The sequence below is a fragment of the Protopterus annectens genome, chromosome 8.part0 (genome assembly GCF_019279795.1).
Source record: "Protopterus annectens isolate FY-2018-M chromosome 8.part0, PAN1.0, whole genome shotgun sequence".
Classification (NCBI taxonomy): Eukaryota; Metazoa; Chordata; order Ceratodontiformes; family Protopteridae; genus Protopterus; species Protopterus annectens.
In genome coordinates, this window is record NC_056741.1 from 1,334,409,963 (window position 1) to 1,334,428,265 (window position 18,303).

Sequence of the window (18,303 nt, forward strand, 5' to 3'; positions counted from 1 at the left end):
ATGTGGTACAGAGACTTTTACAGAATCCAGCGCTGGCTAAAATTCTGTCGGCTTCGACCCAGGTAGCATCGGAACTGACATCAGCTCCTTTGATTTCTGCTCCTCCTCCTACTCGAATTGAGACATTGGAGCCGGAGGGAGCCGTTCAGTCATTTGTGGAACCGTTGGTATCAACACTCACCTCAGACCTGTCTGTACCAACAACCCTGATGTCTTCTGCTCCGACGGCAGACTCTGGGAGCCGACACTCTCCTGTCAGCTTCAGGGATGGGAGTCGAACCGATGCGTCTTTTCTGACTCTTCCCCTTAGGGCCTCAGCGCGGATGAGCACGGCTCCCACCTCAGGCTCGGAGCCTGCAGTCTTGGTGCTGGAGGAGTCATCAGTGTCTTCGGACCCAGTTGCTTCCTCGCACTGGAGCCATGGGGCCTTTGATGCCATGAGGAGGGCTTTGTCCCCCCGGACAGCCACAACCTCTGAAATGGCCACCTCCTCCCAGAAAGCGCCAGAATCTTCTCCGTCATTGCAGACCCACCGTAAGCATAGGGACCCAGAGTCTCAGGAAGCCCCATTGCGGGAACCCTGCTCTTCCGAGACCTCCACAGAAATTCCCACTAAGGAGGACCCTCGGAAGAGGTTATGTAACAGGAGACATTTAGATTCCCCATGGGAATCTGACACCGATTTGGAGGAATCAGAAGGGTCCCCCTCTCTGAGGGTATCTCCTTTGTGGATATCCTAGAGATCCTTAAGCAGAGGGGTGACTGACAGCCTCTTAACCCTACTGAGGATGAATCGGTGCTCCTGAAGGCTTTTGGGTCTTGACCTTCCACCTCTTGGGTTTCTCCGCCCTTCGATGAGTTGATGGACCTTTTTTCTCGAAGGGTTGGGAATCACCAGATATTATGGAGCCCGTTCCTAGGAGGCCCAACAAATAAATCTCAGCACCTCGTGACAAATCTTTTTTATCCAAACCAATACCTGTTGATGCCATGGTGGTTGGGGCAGCCACTAAGAAAGAGATGTCTGAGACCTCTACATCTGTCCATCCTCCTAATAGGGAATCTAGGATTATGGACAGATACGGCAAGCGCATTTTCAGTTCTACGACCTTCGCTCTTCGGTCCTTGAACTATCCAACCCACTTCACAAGGCTTCAAAGAGATCTCCTGAAAGAGCTAGGGGATACTCTCCAGGGTGCAGTAGCCGATAGTGGCGGACAAAGTGACGTCTCAGCTTTCTACCCTCAATTCTATTGTTAACTCTTCCATGCACCTCATATCTTACGCAGCTGATGGGATGAGTAGGGCAGCGGGTACAGGAATAGCTCTTCGGAGATATTCCTGGATGCGCTTATGTTCCTTTACGGAACCTTTCAAGTCATCCTTTGTGAATGCCCCATTTGATGGTTCTTCCCTTTTCGGACCAAAATTAGAGAAACCCTCACCAGATGTGAGCAAGATGGAAAGACTCTTATCTGCCATAGGAATCCATTTTTCCATCCCTACTAGACCTTACCCTAAAGGTCAACGGGGAGGGAAAATGTGGTTCCACAAAGCCCAAGGAGCCTTTTTGAACTCGCGAGGTGAAGACTCCTTCAGGGGCAGAGGAGGGGGCAATGATGGAAGATGATGCCCAAGTGGCAGAGGGGGTCTGCAGAACCAAAGTGACAGGGATCAGTTCCTTGGCAATCCCTACCAGTGCTCCTGAAAAGAGGCCCGACTGTCCTGCTCTGGAGGCAGTCGGAGGACGTTTATCTTTGTACCTAGGCGCCTGGCTCAACATTTCAGAAGACAGATGAGTACAAAATGTTATATCCAGAGGCTATTTCATCCCCTTTCATACCCACCCTAAACCAACAAAAGGAATCCCGGACGTTCCACCCAGTCTTCGGGATGTTACCACAATAGAGGTTCAAAAACTATTAGAAAAAAAAGTCATCCAACCAGTCCCAGCAGACCAGCAAGGATCCGGAACTTACTCAAGATTCTTTTTAGTGAAAACAGGGGACTGGAGACCAATTTTGGACCTCAGCAGACTCGACAAGTATTTAGAAAGGAGAAAGTTCCGGATGGTCATGCTTCAGTCTATACTCCCGTTCCTAGGAAAAGACAGTTGGATGTGCTTAGTAGATCTTCAGGGTGTGTACTACCATATCAAAATGGCCAAGCCATCCAGAGATCACCTGCTCTTCAGGCTGGGAGCCAGCCATTTCCAGTTTTGGGTCCTGCCCTTTGGTCTCACTACAGCTCCCAGAGTGTTCACCAAATGTATGGCAGTGGTCATGGCTCACTTGAGACATCAAGGAATCTGGGTGTTTCCATATTTGGATGGCTGGCTCCTCACCGCACCCACCAGGCATCAGCTTATTCGGGCAAGGGACACTACCTTAGATCACTGTTTTCAACTGGGCATCACGATAAATTCAGAAAAGTCTGCTTTATTGCCATCACAGCATACAGTGTTTATAGGAGCAGACTTAGACACAGTCAACATGTCTTTAAAACTTCCTTCAGAAAGAGTGCTTGCCCTACGACATCAGATTATAGATCTCCTTTCAAAACACAGAGCACCAGCATCACAGATACTCAAGCTGCTGGGCACCATGGCAGCAGCTATCATTGCAATACTCCTGGCGAGATCTCACATGCGCATTCTTCAGTGGCTACTATTCACACAGTTGACTTTTCAGGACTTACCAATGAATCACCCAGTTCTGATAACCAACTCTTGGAAGGACGATCTTTGGTGGTGGCTAATGTCCAAATCAGTGACCATGGGATGCCCCTTTGTCCTTCCATTTCCAGTTACGACGGTGACCACGGACGCCTCCCTGATCGGGTGGGGGGCATTATCAGGGATGGACAGCCCAAGGTTCTTGGCAGGTACACAAGGCTCAATTGCACATAAATGTCATAGAGATGAGATCGGTTCTCTTAGTGTTCCAGTCCTTTCAAGACTCTCTTCCTCTGGGTACAATTGCAGTCCAGTCAGACAACATGTCCGTAGTCTGGTATATAAACAAACAGGGTGGAACCAGATCTTATCCCCTATGTTGAGAGGCTCTCAGAGTATGGAAATGGGCCGAGTCCACCCAGTGCTTTCTGATAGCAACGCACATCCTGGGGAAATCCAGTATGATAGTGGACAAACTCAGCAGAGCAATTCTGTTGCCTCATGAGTGGTCCCTCAAGAACGAAGTAGCTGAGATGATTTTCCGCAGATGGGGTCAGCCTTGCTGCGACCTCTTTGCATCTCCCACAAACACCAAATGCAGCAACTACTTTGCCCTGATCCCTCAACAGGGACAGTCCCCGAGGGATGTGCTCATACACGATTGGCCCCTGGGACTCCTTTATGCATTCTCTCCCTTTCCACTGATTCCCAAAGTTTTGCAGAAAGCCAATTTTCTGGGCAGGACACTTACCTCAATAGCCCCATATTGGCCTCGTCAAATCTGGTTCCCCTTTCCAAAGCCTCATCTAGTAGAAGAACCATGGATCCTGGACCCAGTGCCGGATCTTCTGCCCCACTCGTCAGGAGCTCTTCACCCTTCTCTTCAGTCCATCAACCTGACAGCTTGGCTGCTCCAATTCAGAGAATAGCCAGGTTCCACAATTTATCAAAGGAAGCTCAACATATCCTTTTGTCTTCTCATAAGTCTTCCACCAGGAAACTATACCTCAGTAAGTGGAAGAGGTTTTCAATCTAGGCTCAGCAAAATAACATCGACCCCTTTCTAGCCTCCATATCGGATATCTTAGAGTTTTTGACCAAACTGTTCAACGAAGGAGTTGCAGCAGCAACCATCCGGGTACAACTCGCTGCTATATCTAATTTCCACAAAGGTGAATCAGGAAATGGTATCATGTCTCACAAGATGGCAAAGGTTTTTTTTGAAGGGTACGATGCATCTGAAACATCCCATTCGATCACCTACTGCTCCATGGAATCTGAATTTAGCCCTGTCCAAGATTATTCTCCCAACATTTGAGCCCGCTTCTTCCTGTGAGCTGAAATATCTTTCTTGGAAGACCATTATCTTGGTGGCCATTACATCTGCACTCAGCATTTCGGAGTTGCAAGCCCTTTCAGGTAAGCATCCATCTCTGATATTCCACAAAGATAGGGTTTCCCTCAGGACAAACCCTTCGTTTTTGCCAAAAGTTTGTTCAGAATGCACCCTTAATCAGGCAATTGAATTACCCGTTTTCTTTCCCAATCACACAAATCAATTGGAATATATGCTTCACAAGCTTTATGTCCGCAGACAACTTTGTTTCTATTTAGACAGGACAAAAGACCATAGAAGAACTGATCAGTTGTTCGTCTCCTTCTCAGATTCCAAGAAAGGTGCAGCAGTATTTAAATCTACTTTATTTAAATGGCTTTCTGATTGTATATCCTTTATATACCATGAGGCAGACATTTCTTTAGACAGCAAAGTCAAGGCTCAGTCAACCAGAGCTGTTTCTATGTTCATAGCCTTTTTGGCCAGACTACCTATTGACTCTATTTGTGCAGCTGCCACGTGGTCAAGGCCACATACCTTCATAACTCACTACAAAGTAGACAAGGCCTCTAGAGGCAGGGCCTCATTTGGTTCTGCTGTCCTTAGACAGGTACTCCCGTGAGCCACCCAAGGTTGTGGTGCTGGGGACATTACCCATCAGTAAGAATGAAGGCGAGATTGAAAAACTTCACATAAAGAAGTTATGTACTTACCATAATGTTCCATGTGAGTTGTTGTTCTCGCCTTCATTCTTATGACCCCCCCCAACCTACCCCCATCCAATGTCTGGAAGTTCGAGAGAGGCTCTATGTTGGTTTTGGTTCTTCTGAGGAGTTTCCTCTCACTAATTGTCCTTAGGATTTCCTTTGAAATCTGGTTTAGATTTACCACTAGTTGGCAGCAAACAAGATCTGAGGAAGGTAGAGGTGCATTGTGGGATAGAGTTTCGGCCTCGAGTTGTTAGAGACCTTGAGCTTTGCAATTTGGCCAACTTGGAGCCGAGGATCGGCTCTGAACCCATCAGTAAGAATGAAGGCGAGAAGAACAACTCACACGGAACATTATGGTAAGTACATAACTTCTTTTTTTTTGGGAGAGGAGGGTGTGGATGTACTGATTCTGTTTTTAAGAACTTTCCCTAAGGAGAGAAATATGGAAATTAGGCTGTATTGTGAAATGTTGAGGGAGGTTTGCTTGTTTCTGGAGTAGGTTTATTATATCTACTTTCCAAATGTTTAGTTTTTTTTCATCAGGCAGAGACTGAATATGTGTTTGAGAGGAATCTGGAGAAAGTCACTGTAATGGTAAATGAACCATGAATGGAGGCCATCTGATCCTGAGGTACTGTCAGTTGTTTATAGAAGATGTTTTGTCTTTTGTGTTAATACTATTAAAGTAAAATAGGGGAGGTTGGGAGTGTTGGTGAAGACAGGAGCTGTGGACAAGTTGGTAAACTGAGAAAGATATTTGGTGAGAAAATGGCTGTCATTATGTGGCCTTGTTTGCATTTTCTTTCATGTTAGTCTGTTGACTTCCTTCCAGAAGTGTTTAAGGGGATTAATTAGGGAGTTTGGAATGTTTTTCACATGTTGGCTTTTATGTTGTGTTATGGCCTGTTTCTGAGTTGAGGGTAACATTGTCTATTAGTTGGGTTGGTTTGGCTGTCCATGGATGCCATGCCTAATCTCTGAGTAGTAAGAATGCTTTGAGATTTTAAGATATCCCATTAGTTCTTTTTAGCACAGCTTATAAGGTTGAGACCATAATCTGGCAACAAGCTTTATTTTATTCTGGATTTTTTTATTCTTTCATTCTTCACTTGCATGTTGTGCGACGGTAAAGAAATTACTTTAATCCTGAACAGCAGGGGCTAATAAACACCTTTATTTTTTTAAACACTCTCAGACAGAAAACCACTTGCTTCCTGAGAGGTTTCCTCCAAAATCCTCTACTGAAAACACTCTTAATATAAGTGGTGTGAGTTACAAAAAAATTCAAAATGCTATAGTTCTTGGGCAGATGCTGGGCTGTACACTGGTGTTAAGTATCCAAGGTCTGTCTGTCAATGCTGATTTCACAGTGTACAGTAGACTTCCTCTTATCTGGCCTTTCTTTAACTGACTTCTCCTTCCGCCTCCTCTGAGCTAAATAATGACAGACATTTGAGTTTGACTTCGTATTCATTAGAAAAATGCATACTAACAAATCCTGTTATTCTAGCTGGTTTATAACCTATAAATGCTGTTTTGTTTGCATTTTCTGATTAACCAGCCATTTGTTTATCCCAGCGAGATGAGATAAGAGGGAATCTACTGTACATTTATGAAAAAAATGCTAGTGTTATGGTTAAACAAAAGGGTTATATCTCTGTAAGTGTACAAGATAGATTCAAGATATCGGTGAGAAATGTTTACTTGTTCAAGAGCTTTCCAATGATGTATGACAAGAGGGGGATAGCATACTGCTGTTTTGTGATATTGCTGAATCTATGCAAATTATGCATATAATAATTTCACAGTATTTCAAAACAATATTAATCTGCAAACCCATTAGTGTTAGATGGCAAGTATGAATTAATATTTAGTATAACATGGCACTATTTGTTCATCTGAAGATCACTTAGCTTTTACAAACTTAATGCAGTTATGAAAATATAGGCAGTAGTCATAACTGCTTTACCAAAAGAGCATTTATATCTCAGAATGTCTTCACACTGCCCACCATGTTTAAATGTCATTCTTTGCCAACACTCACTGCTTGAATACACCACCCACAACATGTTAGTATCAGACACTATTTTTGCATTATTAATGTATACATGGAAATATTTCCTATTTTTCATAACTTTTTCTAAACACTCCTTAATAACTCCATCTCTGTACATCATCTGCTCATGTTGCTGTCATGCTAACAAATCATGTCGGCTTGGAAATACTACCTGGTTGTATTAGTTTTATGTATGTAACTTTACCAGGACTTCAGAAATTAATCTTTGAAAACAGTGGCGAGTATACTCGTTTCAGGAGTACAGAAAAGTCTCCTGTAAATGAGTACATTCTTACAGGGTGCACAGGAACTCTGCTTTCCTGAACACTGTACTCTTGTAGGAAGCAGTGAGTTAATCCAATGGTACTCTGACCTGCCTTAGAAAAAAGGCACTTGTGCTTTGCAGGTCTTGCGCTGTTAAAACGTAGCTTTCAGAAAATTCATCGTAGAATGTGAAGTCTTGTTACTTCCAAAGGGAAGGAACACATTTAAGAGAGTGAACGCATGTTAAACCCCAACTGCATGTTTTAAGGATGGATTTGCATTTCAGATCGTTGCAGCATCAACTACTTAACAGAAGTACGTACAGAAGTTTAAAATTTCTAAATTGTCTTTTAAGTGATAAACTTTAGATGAAGCAGCCATATGGGTAAAAATTGTGTATGCATTTATAGACATATGAAAAGTGGCTGTGTTGGTTAAGTGAGTTGGCTCACCAGACCATTTCAGTCATGATTCAAGTCATCTGGCCAGAGCCATAGGTGGCTCATCTAGTGCCTGACCAATAACTAATCTGGTGCCCCTCATTTCTAAGTTGAGTTGTGGTGGGAAAAAAAAGTAAAAAAAGGTCCGTCCTCTACCTCAAAGTCTCAAGACTAAAAAGGGAAAAAAAAGTACTGTGTGTAGCTGTCTGCTTGCCATGTCTTGTACCACACACCAAGTGCTGAAGTGCTTCAGTCTTAACAAAAGTAGTGCTAGCAGTCATTTCCACACCAACATTCAGAAATACTGGGAATGAATGTTGGTACTGCACTACTAGTTGATCGGATCTGTCGATTGTGCCCCCTAACACTTTGCACCAGAGGTAGCTGCCCCCTTTGTCCCACATTAGCTACACCTCTGCATCTGGCAGAGACTGTTCAAGCATCCACTCTAGTGAAAAGTACAGTTAAACCCATAAGCAGCAGAGTTATGGCAACAGTTGCAGTCAAATAAGTCATAAAATCGCATGAACTTAATTGTAGCGGTTAGTGTAGTTTTACAGTATAGCTTAAATGGTTTTGTCCGTTTCCCAACCTGTTCATGTTTCTCCCTTTATATCATGGCACTGAAAGTATAGAACTTTGATCATGAACGTTTGCTGTGGAACACAGCTGTTAATCAGTTTTCTGATTATTTGGAAATTGAATAACAAAAGCCTTTATTACATCCTTAGACTCTGTTGTATAATTACTGGGGAAATAAGACTTGTCTTTAGAAATAAGGTAAAGTTAGAGGGAGGCTTTCTGTTTCCAACAGTTGTTAAATCAAACTTAGAAACCAGGCTTAATTTCTAATATTCTTGTATGCATGAGTAAATTGCGATAATTACAGGAGCAGTACTTAATAATGTTTGTTTATTTTTGGCTTCAGATTTAGTGCCGAATTCTATTTGTGTGTTTTTTTTTTTTTTGTTAAGAGGAACTACAGAAGCCATGTTTATGATGGAGAAGATGTTTATGAATCTGCCCATTAATTTATTTTGCAATACAGTCAGTGTTTGATAGTGGCTTACTTTCACCAGTGAATTGAACAGGTTTAATATACAGTAATAAGCAGTATTAATGGCTAGGTTTGCTTGCCAATTTTTTAATAAACAGTGTTTGTTCTTAAACAGTGTAATAAGCTACAAGCTGCTGTCATAAAATGTGATATAACTAGCATACTTCTAGTGGATGAATGGTATACCACTGACTCATTAATTTTTTACTGCTTTTATTTGAAATGCTATATTGTTTTTTTTTTTGCTTTACCGTGGTAATTTGCCACATTTTAAAATTATTTTAAGCTATGGCATCAGTGGTACACATTTGACTACTTCCAGTGTGCTTTCACCTACTTTTTTTAAAAAGGTAACAGTTTTGAATATTTTATTTAAGTAAAACAATAATTCAGTAAAAGTACCACCGGATTGAAAGAAAGTAAGAAATGGAACAAACTGTGAGCAGAATTAAGGGCTGTAGACACAATTACGTCCTTTAACTATAGCTAGCACTGTGAAAAAAAATTTAATTTTAGCTTCATGTTGCATGTTACTGTAACTGTTGTAACATGTCACTAATTAAGGGCCCAGAAGGAGGGATGATAAAATTAGCAAGAAAAGGGTATTGCTGGAATTAAATTCTTACTCAAGTCTTGATGAGTACCTTCACAAGATGGACCCTGTTCTTACCAAATCTCACCAAAATGACACTGGTATATAGACTGCATGTTATATAGGATATATCATGAATAGGTTAAAAAATAAAAGACAGCCAGCTGTGTGCACAAGTCCTTGTATAAAATAAGTGCCCACTCCTGGTATGCACACTAGTGCCAGGACTGGCAAAAATGACAGAACAGAATTCGCAAACATTTGTACAATGAGAACAGGTCAGGCTGAGGGGAGGATGGCCTCCCACTTGTAGAAAAAAGTAGTTGTTCACAAAAACACAAAAACTAACAGGCCAGAAAAGAGCCATAAAGGTAATAGAGTGAACTATTGAGGATAAGGAAGACATTATGTATTCTTACTACTATGCAAGAAGCCCAGAATTTCCAAATAGAAGATATTAACAAAGATTACACAACAAATTAGAGGAAAGAAAAATACGTATCACAAGAAAAACTGTAGAAAGCTTCAAATACAAAATAGTGTTCATTAATACAACATATTCCTGAAAGGCATTATCTAAACCAAGAAACTTTGGACCATTTGCAAAAAGAAGCAACAGAGGAAGTGAGAAAAGGAGCAAAACCTAGATATATTTTATTTGAAAAGTATAAAAAAGAAACATGGACACGGGAAAGAGAGAGAGTTGATATGGTGCAACATTTATGCAAAGGAGAAAGTCAAACTAATCAATAAAAAAGACAGCTCCAAAGATATTTGAAGAGAAATACAGGCAACGACACCTGGGTATGGAAAATTTCACAACACAAAAAATATCACAAAGGGGGAGCATAGAATAGAGGATTAGTAAACTAGAAGTTAAACAAATAAAAGCTGAAGTTATGGAATACCTGAGATGTGAATGATTTAACATAGAAAGTCTGACACTGGTTATGTCACGGCATGATGGAACAATGAGTCCCCAAAATGAGAAACAGGTGGAGAAGGAGACATCTGAAGAAGAAATATGGACATAGGAAGGAAAAATAGATTTACTATAGTGCAGTATTTGTGCAAAGGAGTAAGCAAAACTAATCAGTACAAAAAAGCAGCACCAAAGATATTTGAAGTGAAATTAAACCAGAAATAGACAAAAAAAAACAGGCAGCAACTGAAAGTGCCAAAAACAAGAGAGAGAATATAAGGAAAAGGATCGGATGAGAAGGCAAGAAATGTGGAAAAGGCACAAGTATAGTTGCAAGTACAGAAAACTCCTGGGTCAACCTCGTGTTGATCAGGATCTGACTCACGTCTGTTTACAAAGTCCATTGACCATGTGGGAGACATGGGCAAATGCAGGTTCTGTAAAATGGAACTAGAAACAGTTGCACATCTTATTGTTAGGTGTGATATACTTGTGGCAGAGAACCTGCATATTTAAAGGCATAATAATGTGGTAAGACTGTTGCATTGTGGATTGTGCAAACATTGCAATATTGAAGAAGCTGAGAAGGCTTGGAAACATGAGCCACAAAGCATTATAGAAAATGATGAAGTTTATATCACATGGATCACCCATTACCAACAATTCGGAAAACTGATGCGAAAAAAACAAATATAGCAGTCCATGAAAAGGAAACCAAAGTAGCACTAATCATTGAAAGTATGATACTCGGTGGTTACAATGTCTTAAGTACAGAGAGAGAGAGACAAAGTCATAAAATACCTGGATTTGCAGGCAGAAACAAGGGCAGTGTGAAAGAAGGATATGATACCCAGACAGTTCCAATAGTGTAGCAGCAATGGGTCTCTCAAAAAGAATTTGCAGATGGATGGATGAATTTACATATGCTACTAATACGTGTAACTTTGTATAAATTGCAGGAGGAGTCGGTTCTGGCTACATTGTGGATGCAGCAAAGAGCAGATGTCCTTCAAGGATGCATCTGCAGTCATCACATATGGGTTGTCCTGCCTCAGGCAGCCCTTCGGTCGGCCGGATTTCAAAGTCTGGGTCCGGCGTCGGCTGATGTCTCCCCTTCCCCGACGTCACAGCGCCTGGGGTATAAAAGCGTCAGCCGACGCCATCTTCCTCAGTCTTTCTTGCTGCATGGTGCCCGAAGCAGAAGCAGTTCGCAAGTGCCGGTCGGCCAGCTCAAGTAAAATCGCTATCCGAAGACTTCTAAAGCTAAGTACCCCATTGGGGACTCTTTCTTGCCTCAGCCGATGTCAGAAAAAGTTAATTGTTTAACTTGTGGGAAACAAATACCTCATAAGGATTTCCATTCTTACTGTCTCCCTTGCTTAGGCCCAGACCACGACGTCTCGGCCTGTTCAGCCTGCGCTTCCTTCAACCGATGCACTCTTAGACATCGGTCTGAGTTCGCAGAAGAGTTTTTTGGGGATAGTTTTTCATACATAATGCCGTCGGAAACCCCGACATCACATTTAATTAAGAAACGGAAAGACAAGGACCGGCACATGCGGACTGTGGTTTCGACTGAAACCGCGGCTAGGCCTACCGCGAGTGTCTCGGTCTCGGCTGATACCGAGTCCTTGGAACTCCCGAACCCTGAATTAATACAACCGACAGCCTCGGTCCCGGAGGCCCCTACCGAGTCGGTTACAGAATTGCCTTCCGAAACTGGTGTATTGGAATCTTCCGACACCATACCTTTAGACAAAGCTACTCCAGCATGTGGTGCAGCTAGGCCTCCTGCATCCATGTCTATTAAGGCCTTCACCAGGGCTAAAGCTGCTAAGCACTCTAAAGCCATGCCTCCCAGGGTTATTCCTCAGGGACCCTCTTCTAGTTCACAGATTCTAACCTTAGCAGAAGATCTTATCTCTTTAATTAGGGGCTCTCAGCCCCATCCGGACAGGGGCTCCCAACCCCCTCTAGACAAAAGGCCCAGGGTGGATCCCCCTGATCCCCTTTCCTCAGAGGAGGCCTCTGCTGGCTCGGATCACTCAGACTACCAGGAGGAGGCTTATTCGGCCTATGAGGATTCGGATGCAGAGGAATCTATTCCCTCAGCCTCCCCTCCTGAAGAGCTTTCCTTTGGGGAGACCCTTCACACTATGAGAGAGCATTTCAAATGGCAGGGCCAGGAATATTCTGATTCCAGGAAAAGACTAAGAACTTTTCTTCATTTACCTCAGCATAGACCTTTGGCTATTCCTCCTGTTTTAAATGTCATTGATGATGTGTATTCTGACTCTAGTATGACCCCTGACACTCTGCCTCCGGCCCCTGTTAAGCCCAATAGGTATTACAGGGTCCCGGACACACACAATTTTCTTTACAAGGCCCCACTCTGCTGACCCTGAAACTATTTCACAGGGCCCTAAAGGGGTTGCAGCTGTTACTACTAAGAACCCACTCCCCTCTGCAAAGGAGTCCAGGGCATTAGAGAGATGGGGTAAAAAAGTGTATACTTCTGCCACTCTTGCTATGAGGGCATTAAATTGTCAATTTCATATGATACAGTATCAAGAGTATTTGTTAGAAGAAATGCATAAGAAATTGTCTTCTTCTGAACCCCTTGACCGTAAATCCCTTCAGGATCTGGTACATAACTCCCAGCAGGTTAGCAACCATTTCTTACAGTGTGGCTATGATGCATTGGAAGCTTCATGTAGGTCAGCAATGACAGGTGTTGTCATACGTAGGCATGCTTGGCTGAAGGAACAATCTCTGCCAGACCATGTTAAAGCTAAGCTTTTGGATGCTCCACTGGAAAAACAAAAGTTATTTGGTTCCATTGCTCAAGAAGTCCTAAAGAAATTTGAGGAAAAGGCAAAATCTCTACAAACAGTTAAGGATTTTCTTCAAGTCCAACCGCCTAGATTCAGCAGAAATTGGCCTTCCAAGAATTGGTCCTTTCCGGACACAGAAAGATTTCAAAGGAGCAGGAACAGGCGTGCCAGAGGTAGAGGGCAAGCTAGGGGCTACTACAGAGGCCGTTAATGGCAACCTCCAATCCAGACAGGCAGTTCAGGACCTGCAACTGCTGCACAAGGGCAATCTCAATGACTTTGCTTTGACTCCGCCAACCAGGCTCAATTAGAAGCACCTTTGGGCGGAAAGCTTTCTTTATTCTCAAAAAATTGGCACAGCATTACAAGAGACAAATGGACACTCCAAATAATAGACAACGGATACAGGTTCCATTTCCACACACTGCCAAAAAGAAAAGGCATGCCAGGTCTGCCACCAAATCAAAGGGCAGAGGCTTTGAAGCAAATCTCAAACTTACTACAAATGAAAGCCATAGAAAAAGTTCCTATTTCAAAACAAGGCCAAGGATTTTACTCCAGGCTATTCCTTGTTCCAAGAAAAGAGCATCAATGGAGACCAATTCTCGACTTGTCCGCACTGAATACTTACCTCATTGTGCCAAAATTCAAAATGCTGACTCTACAGCAACTCCTTCCCATGCTGGGCAAGGGGTCTTGGCTGGTGACTCTAGACCTCAAGGAGGCATACCTGCATGTCCCTATCAGACAAAGTTGCAGAAGACACCTCAGATTTCTTGCAGGGTCAGAGCGTTATCAATTCTCAGCATTGCCCTTTCGCTTATCTACTGCGCCCAGAGTATTCATGAAATGCCTGGCATCAGTAATAGCACACTGCAGACTTCAGGGGATTCAAATTTACCGATATCTGGACGACTGCCTAATACAAGCGGACAACCAACAAACTTTGATAAAGGATTTAAATTATGCCATCAATCTTCTACAGGCCTTGGGATATACAGTCAACATGCACAAATCAAGACTTGTTCCATCCCAAAGAATAACCTTTCTGGGTATGGATCTAGATACAACCACCCAAATGGCTTATCTCACAGAAGAAAAACAAAGTCAACTACCGGATTACTTCAAGAATCTGACAAGACAAACTCCAAGGAAAATCCTGCAGGCCCTGGGTTGCATGGCATCCTGTAATGTCCTTCAAGAATGCAACTGCAGTCATAACATATGGGTTGTCCTGCCTCAGGCTGCCCTCAGTCGGCCGAATTCCAAAGTCTGGGTCCGGCGTCGGCTGGTGTTGCCTCCTCTCCGACGTCACAACGGCTGGAGTATAAAGGCATCGGCCGATGCCATCTTCTCCAGTCTTTCTTGCCACGCGGTGCCCGAAGCAGAAGCAGTTCGCAAGTGCCGGTCGGTCAGCTCCTGTGTTTTCAGTACCGAAGTCATCTAAAAGCTAAGTACCCCATTGGGGAACATTTTTTCTTGCCTCAGACGATGTCAGAACAAATTGAGAAAGTTAATAATTGTTTGTCTTGTGGTAAACAAATACCTCATAAGGACTTCCATTCTTACTGCCTTCCTTGCCTGGGCCCAGACCACGACGTCTCAGCCTGTGCTGCCTGTGCTTGCTTTAATAAGCGCACTCTCAGGTGCCGGGCAGAATTCGCTGAAGACTTTTTTGGTGAATCTTTCATGTATATCATGCCGTCGGATCAACCGACATCTCAATCTGCCAAAAAACGAAAGGACCGGGACCGACATCCTCGGCCCGCGTCCACCACCGATGCTACTCCTAAACCCTCCACTAGTGTTTCGGTCCCTTCGGAAGTGGTAATTCAACCGCTCCAGGCCGACGACACAGCGTTAACACGACCTTCGGTCTCGGAGATCTCTCCGGTGCCGGTTGTTGATTTTCCTCCGGAAACCGAAGTTTTGGATCTACCCGACACCATTTCTGTAGACAAGGTTACTCCTGCACGTGGGGCTGCTAGGCCTCCTGTATCCATGTCCATCAAGGCCTTTGCACGTGCTAAGGCCGCCAGCCAGGCCAAGGCCCATCCTAAACCTACTGCTCAGGCCCCTTCTTCTGATAAACAGATCATGTCTCTTGCTGCAGATCTTATTTCTCTTATCAGGGGGTCTCAGCCTCATCCTGACAGAGGTTCTCAGCCACCTGCAGAGAAAAGGCCCAGAACTGAGCAGGCTGACCACCTCTCTTCAGATGAAGCCTCTGGGGATTCTGATGAAGCCTCTGGGGATTCTGAGCATTCTGATACCCAAGAAGAATCCTTCCAGGCCTACGAGGACTCTGATGCTGAGGAATCAATTCCCTCTGCCTCCCCTCCAGAGGATTTCTCGTTTGGTGAAGTCCTGCACTCTATGAGGGAACATTTTAAATGGCAGGGTCAGGAATTCTCTGATTCCAGGAAACTGCTGCGTACCTTCCTCAAGCTTCCCCAGCACAGACCTTTAGCTATTCCTCCAGTTATGGATGTTTTGGATGATGTTTTCTCTGATTCCAGTGCTAACCCTGATTCTCTCCCCCCTGCTCCTGTCAAGCCAGACAGATATTATAGGGTCCCTGACACTCACAAGCATCTCTTTAAGGCCCACTCTGTGGATCTAGAAACTATTTCACAGGGCCCCAAGGGAGTGGCTACTTCCACTGCCAGCGGACAGGGAAGCTAGGTCCCTGGAGAGATGGGGTAAAAAAATTTATACCTCAACCACCCTAGCCATGAGGTCACTTAACTGCCTTTTTCACATGTTTCAGTACCAGGATTTTTTACTAGATGATTTACAGAAAAAATTAGCCTCTCCTGAGCCTATTGATAGAAAGGCATTGCAGGAACATATACATAACACTCAGCAGGTTAACAACCATTTTCTTCAGTGTGGTTATGATGCATTGTAAGCTTCATGTAGGGCAGCTATGACTGGGGCTGTGATACGTAGACATGCTTGGTTTAAAGGTCAGTCTTTGCCTGACCATGTTAAAGTAAAGTTACTTGATGCACCTCTGGAAAAACAGAAGCTTTTTGGTGCTAATGCACAAGATGTGTTGAAATCCATTGAGGAAAAAGCTAAGTCAGTACAGACAGTCAAGGATTTCCTTCAGGTTCAGCCACCCAGATTCAGCAAAACTGGCCTTCAAAGAATTGGTCCTTCCCAGGCTCTGACAAGTTTCAAAGGGGAAAAAGCAGGCGTGCCCGAGGTAGAGGGCAATACCGAGGATCCTACAGGGGCCGCCAATGGCAACCTACAAATCAAAGAAGTGGTGCAGACAGCCCAGCTGCACCACAAGGACAATCACAATGACTTGACTTTCATACCGCCTACAAAGGCTCAAAGAGAAGCACCTTTGGGCGTAAAATTATCCTTATTCTCAAAAAACTGGCATATCTTAACCAAGGACAAATGGATTCTGGATTTAATAGACAAGGGTTACAGATTCCACTTCCATACTTTACCAGTAAGACAAGGCATGCCAAACCTGCCACATCATCAAAGGGCAGAGGCACTCACTCAAGTTTCAAAGCTGTTAAGTATAAAAGCAATAGAAAGGGTTCCTCCTCAGGAACAAGGCCAGGGATTTTATTCAAGACTGTTCCTTGTTCCAAGAAAAGAAAACAAATGGAGACCTATACTGGACTTGTCAACTCTAAATACTTTTCTTATTGTGCCAAAGTTCAAAATGCTGACGCTGCAGCAACTCCTTCCCATGCTGGGCAAGGGGTCTTGGCTGGTCACTCTGGACCTCAAGGAGGCATACCTGCATGTCCCAATCAGACAAAGCTGCAGAAGATACCTCAGATTTCTTGCAGGAACAGAGCATTATCAATTCTCAGCATTGCCGTTTGGCTTATCTACTGTCCCCAGAGTGTTCACGAAATGCCTGGCATCAGTAGTGGCACACTGCAGACTCCAGGGGATTCAAATATACTCCTACCTGGACGACTGCCTCATACAAGCAGACAACAAACAAACCTTAAAAGCAAACTTGGACTATGTCATTCAACTTCTGCAGGCCTTGGGATACACAGTCAACATTCAGAAGTCAAGACTACTGCCATCCCAACAGATTATTTTCCTAGGAGCCAAACTGGACACAGAAACTCAAATGGCCTACCTCACAGAGGAAAAACAACAGCAGTTACCAGAGTACTTCAAAGGCCTAGCAAAACTCTCCCAGCTGATTGCAAGGAAAATCCTGCAGGCCCTGGGGTTCATGGCATCTTGCATTCTTCTGATACCTTTGGCAAGACGTCATATGAGAAAGCTGCAATGGTATTTAAAAAGCTTATGGTCCCAACACAGCCAAAGCCTAGAGGACGTAATCCCACTTATTCCATGTCTGCAAAAGGAATTTTTGTGGTGGGCTCAAGCAAGTCAGTTAAACAAAGGCATGTCTTTCAACAGACCTCAGGCAGGTCAAATGATTACAACAGACGCCTCAGATCATGGATGGGGGGCGCACATGGAGGGCAGATGCATTCAAGGTCTATGGACACCAAAGGAAAGACATCTGCACATAAACCAAAAAGAGATGTTGGCTGTGATGCATGCAATCGAGACTTTCGAAAAAACACTACAACAAGGGCATTTGCTAATAAGGACAGACAACACCACTGTCATGTGGTATATAAACAAGCAGGGAGGCACTCATTCTTGTCCCCTCTGCAGACTAACAATGCTTCTCTGGGAAAAATCCCTGAGTCTGAAGATACATTTGCAATCCCAGTTTGTGCCAGGCAAGGACAATGTACTGGCGGACAACCTGAGCAGAAATTTTTTGGATCCACACGAATGGATGCTGCATCCTCACATTTTCTCACAACTAACAAAGACATGGGGAAGACCGGACGTAGATCTCTTTGCTTCCCACTTAAATCATCACCTGGAAAAGTTCTGCACAAGGACCCACCATCCTCTAGCCTGGAAAACGGATGCTCTCTCCTTCAGCTGGAATTCCCTGAAAATGTATGCATTCCCTCCTCTACCTCTGCTGACCAAGGTGATACTGAAGATCAAAGCAGAGCAACCAACAGGCATTTTGATAGCTCCAGACTGGCCAAGGCAACACTGGTACCCACTGCTGTTGAGCATAACTTGGACCAGACCGTGGCCTCTGACCCTATGGCCCCTGCTTCTTACACAACACAATTACAGGACTGTCCATCAAAACCTGAAAACATTGCATCTACAGCCTGGAGGTTACCATGACTCCCCTAGCTAACTCTCTTTCCAAAACAGTTCAAGAGATCTTACTGGAAGCACGCAGACCTTCCACCAGAAAAACCTATTCAGCCAAGTGGAAGAGATTCAACATCTGGAATGCCAGCAGGGGTCAGGACACATCATTACTGAGTATACCTCAGATATTAGAATACTTGGCAGAAATGTTTCATACTGGACTCTCAT

General features: G+C 43.8%; 1 protein-coding gene across 1 annotated transcript in view; it reads left to right on the forward strand.

Annotated features, from left to right (window-relative positions):
- Positions 1-18,303, forward strand: part of SMURF2 (SMAD specific E3 ubiquitin protein ligase 2) — a gene marked incomplete in the record, with an annotated part of 2,869,016 nt that overhangs the window by 2,627,942 nt on the left and 222,771 nt on the right.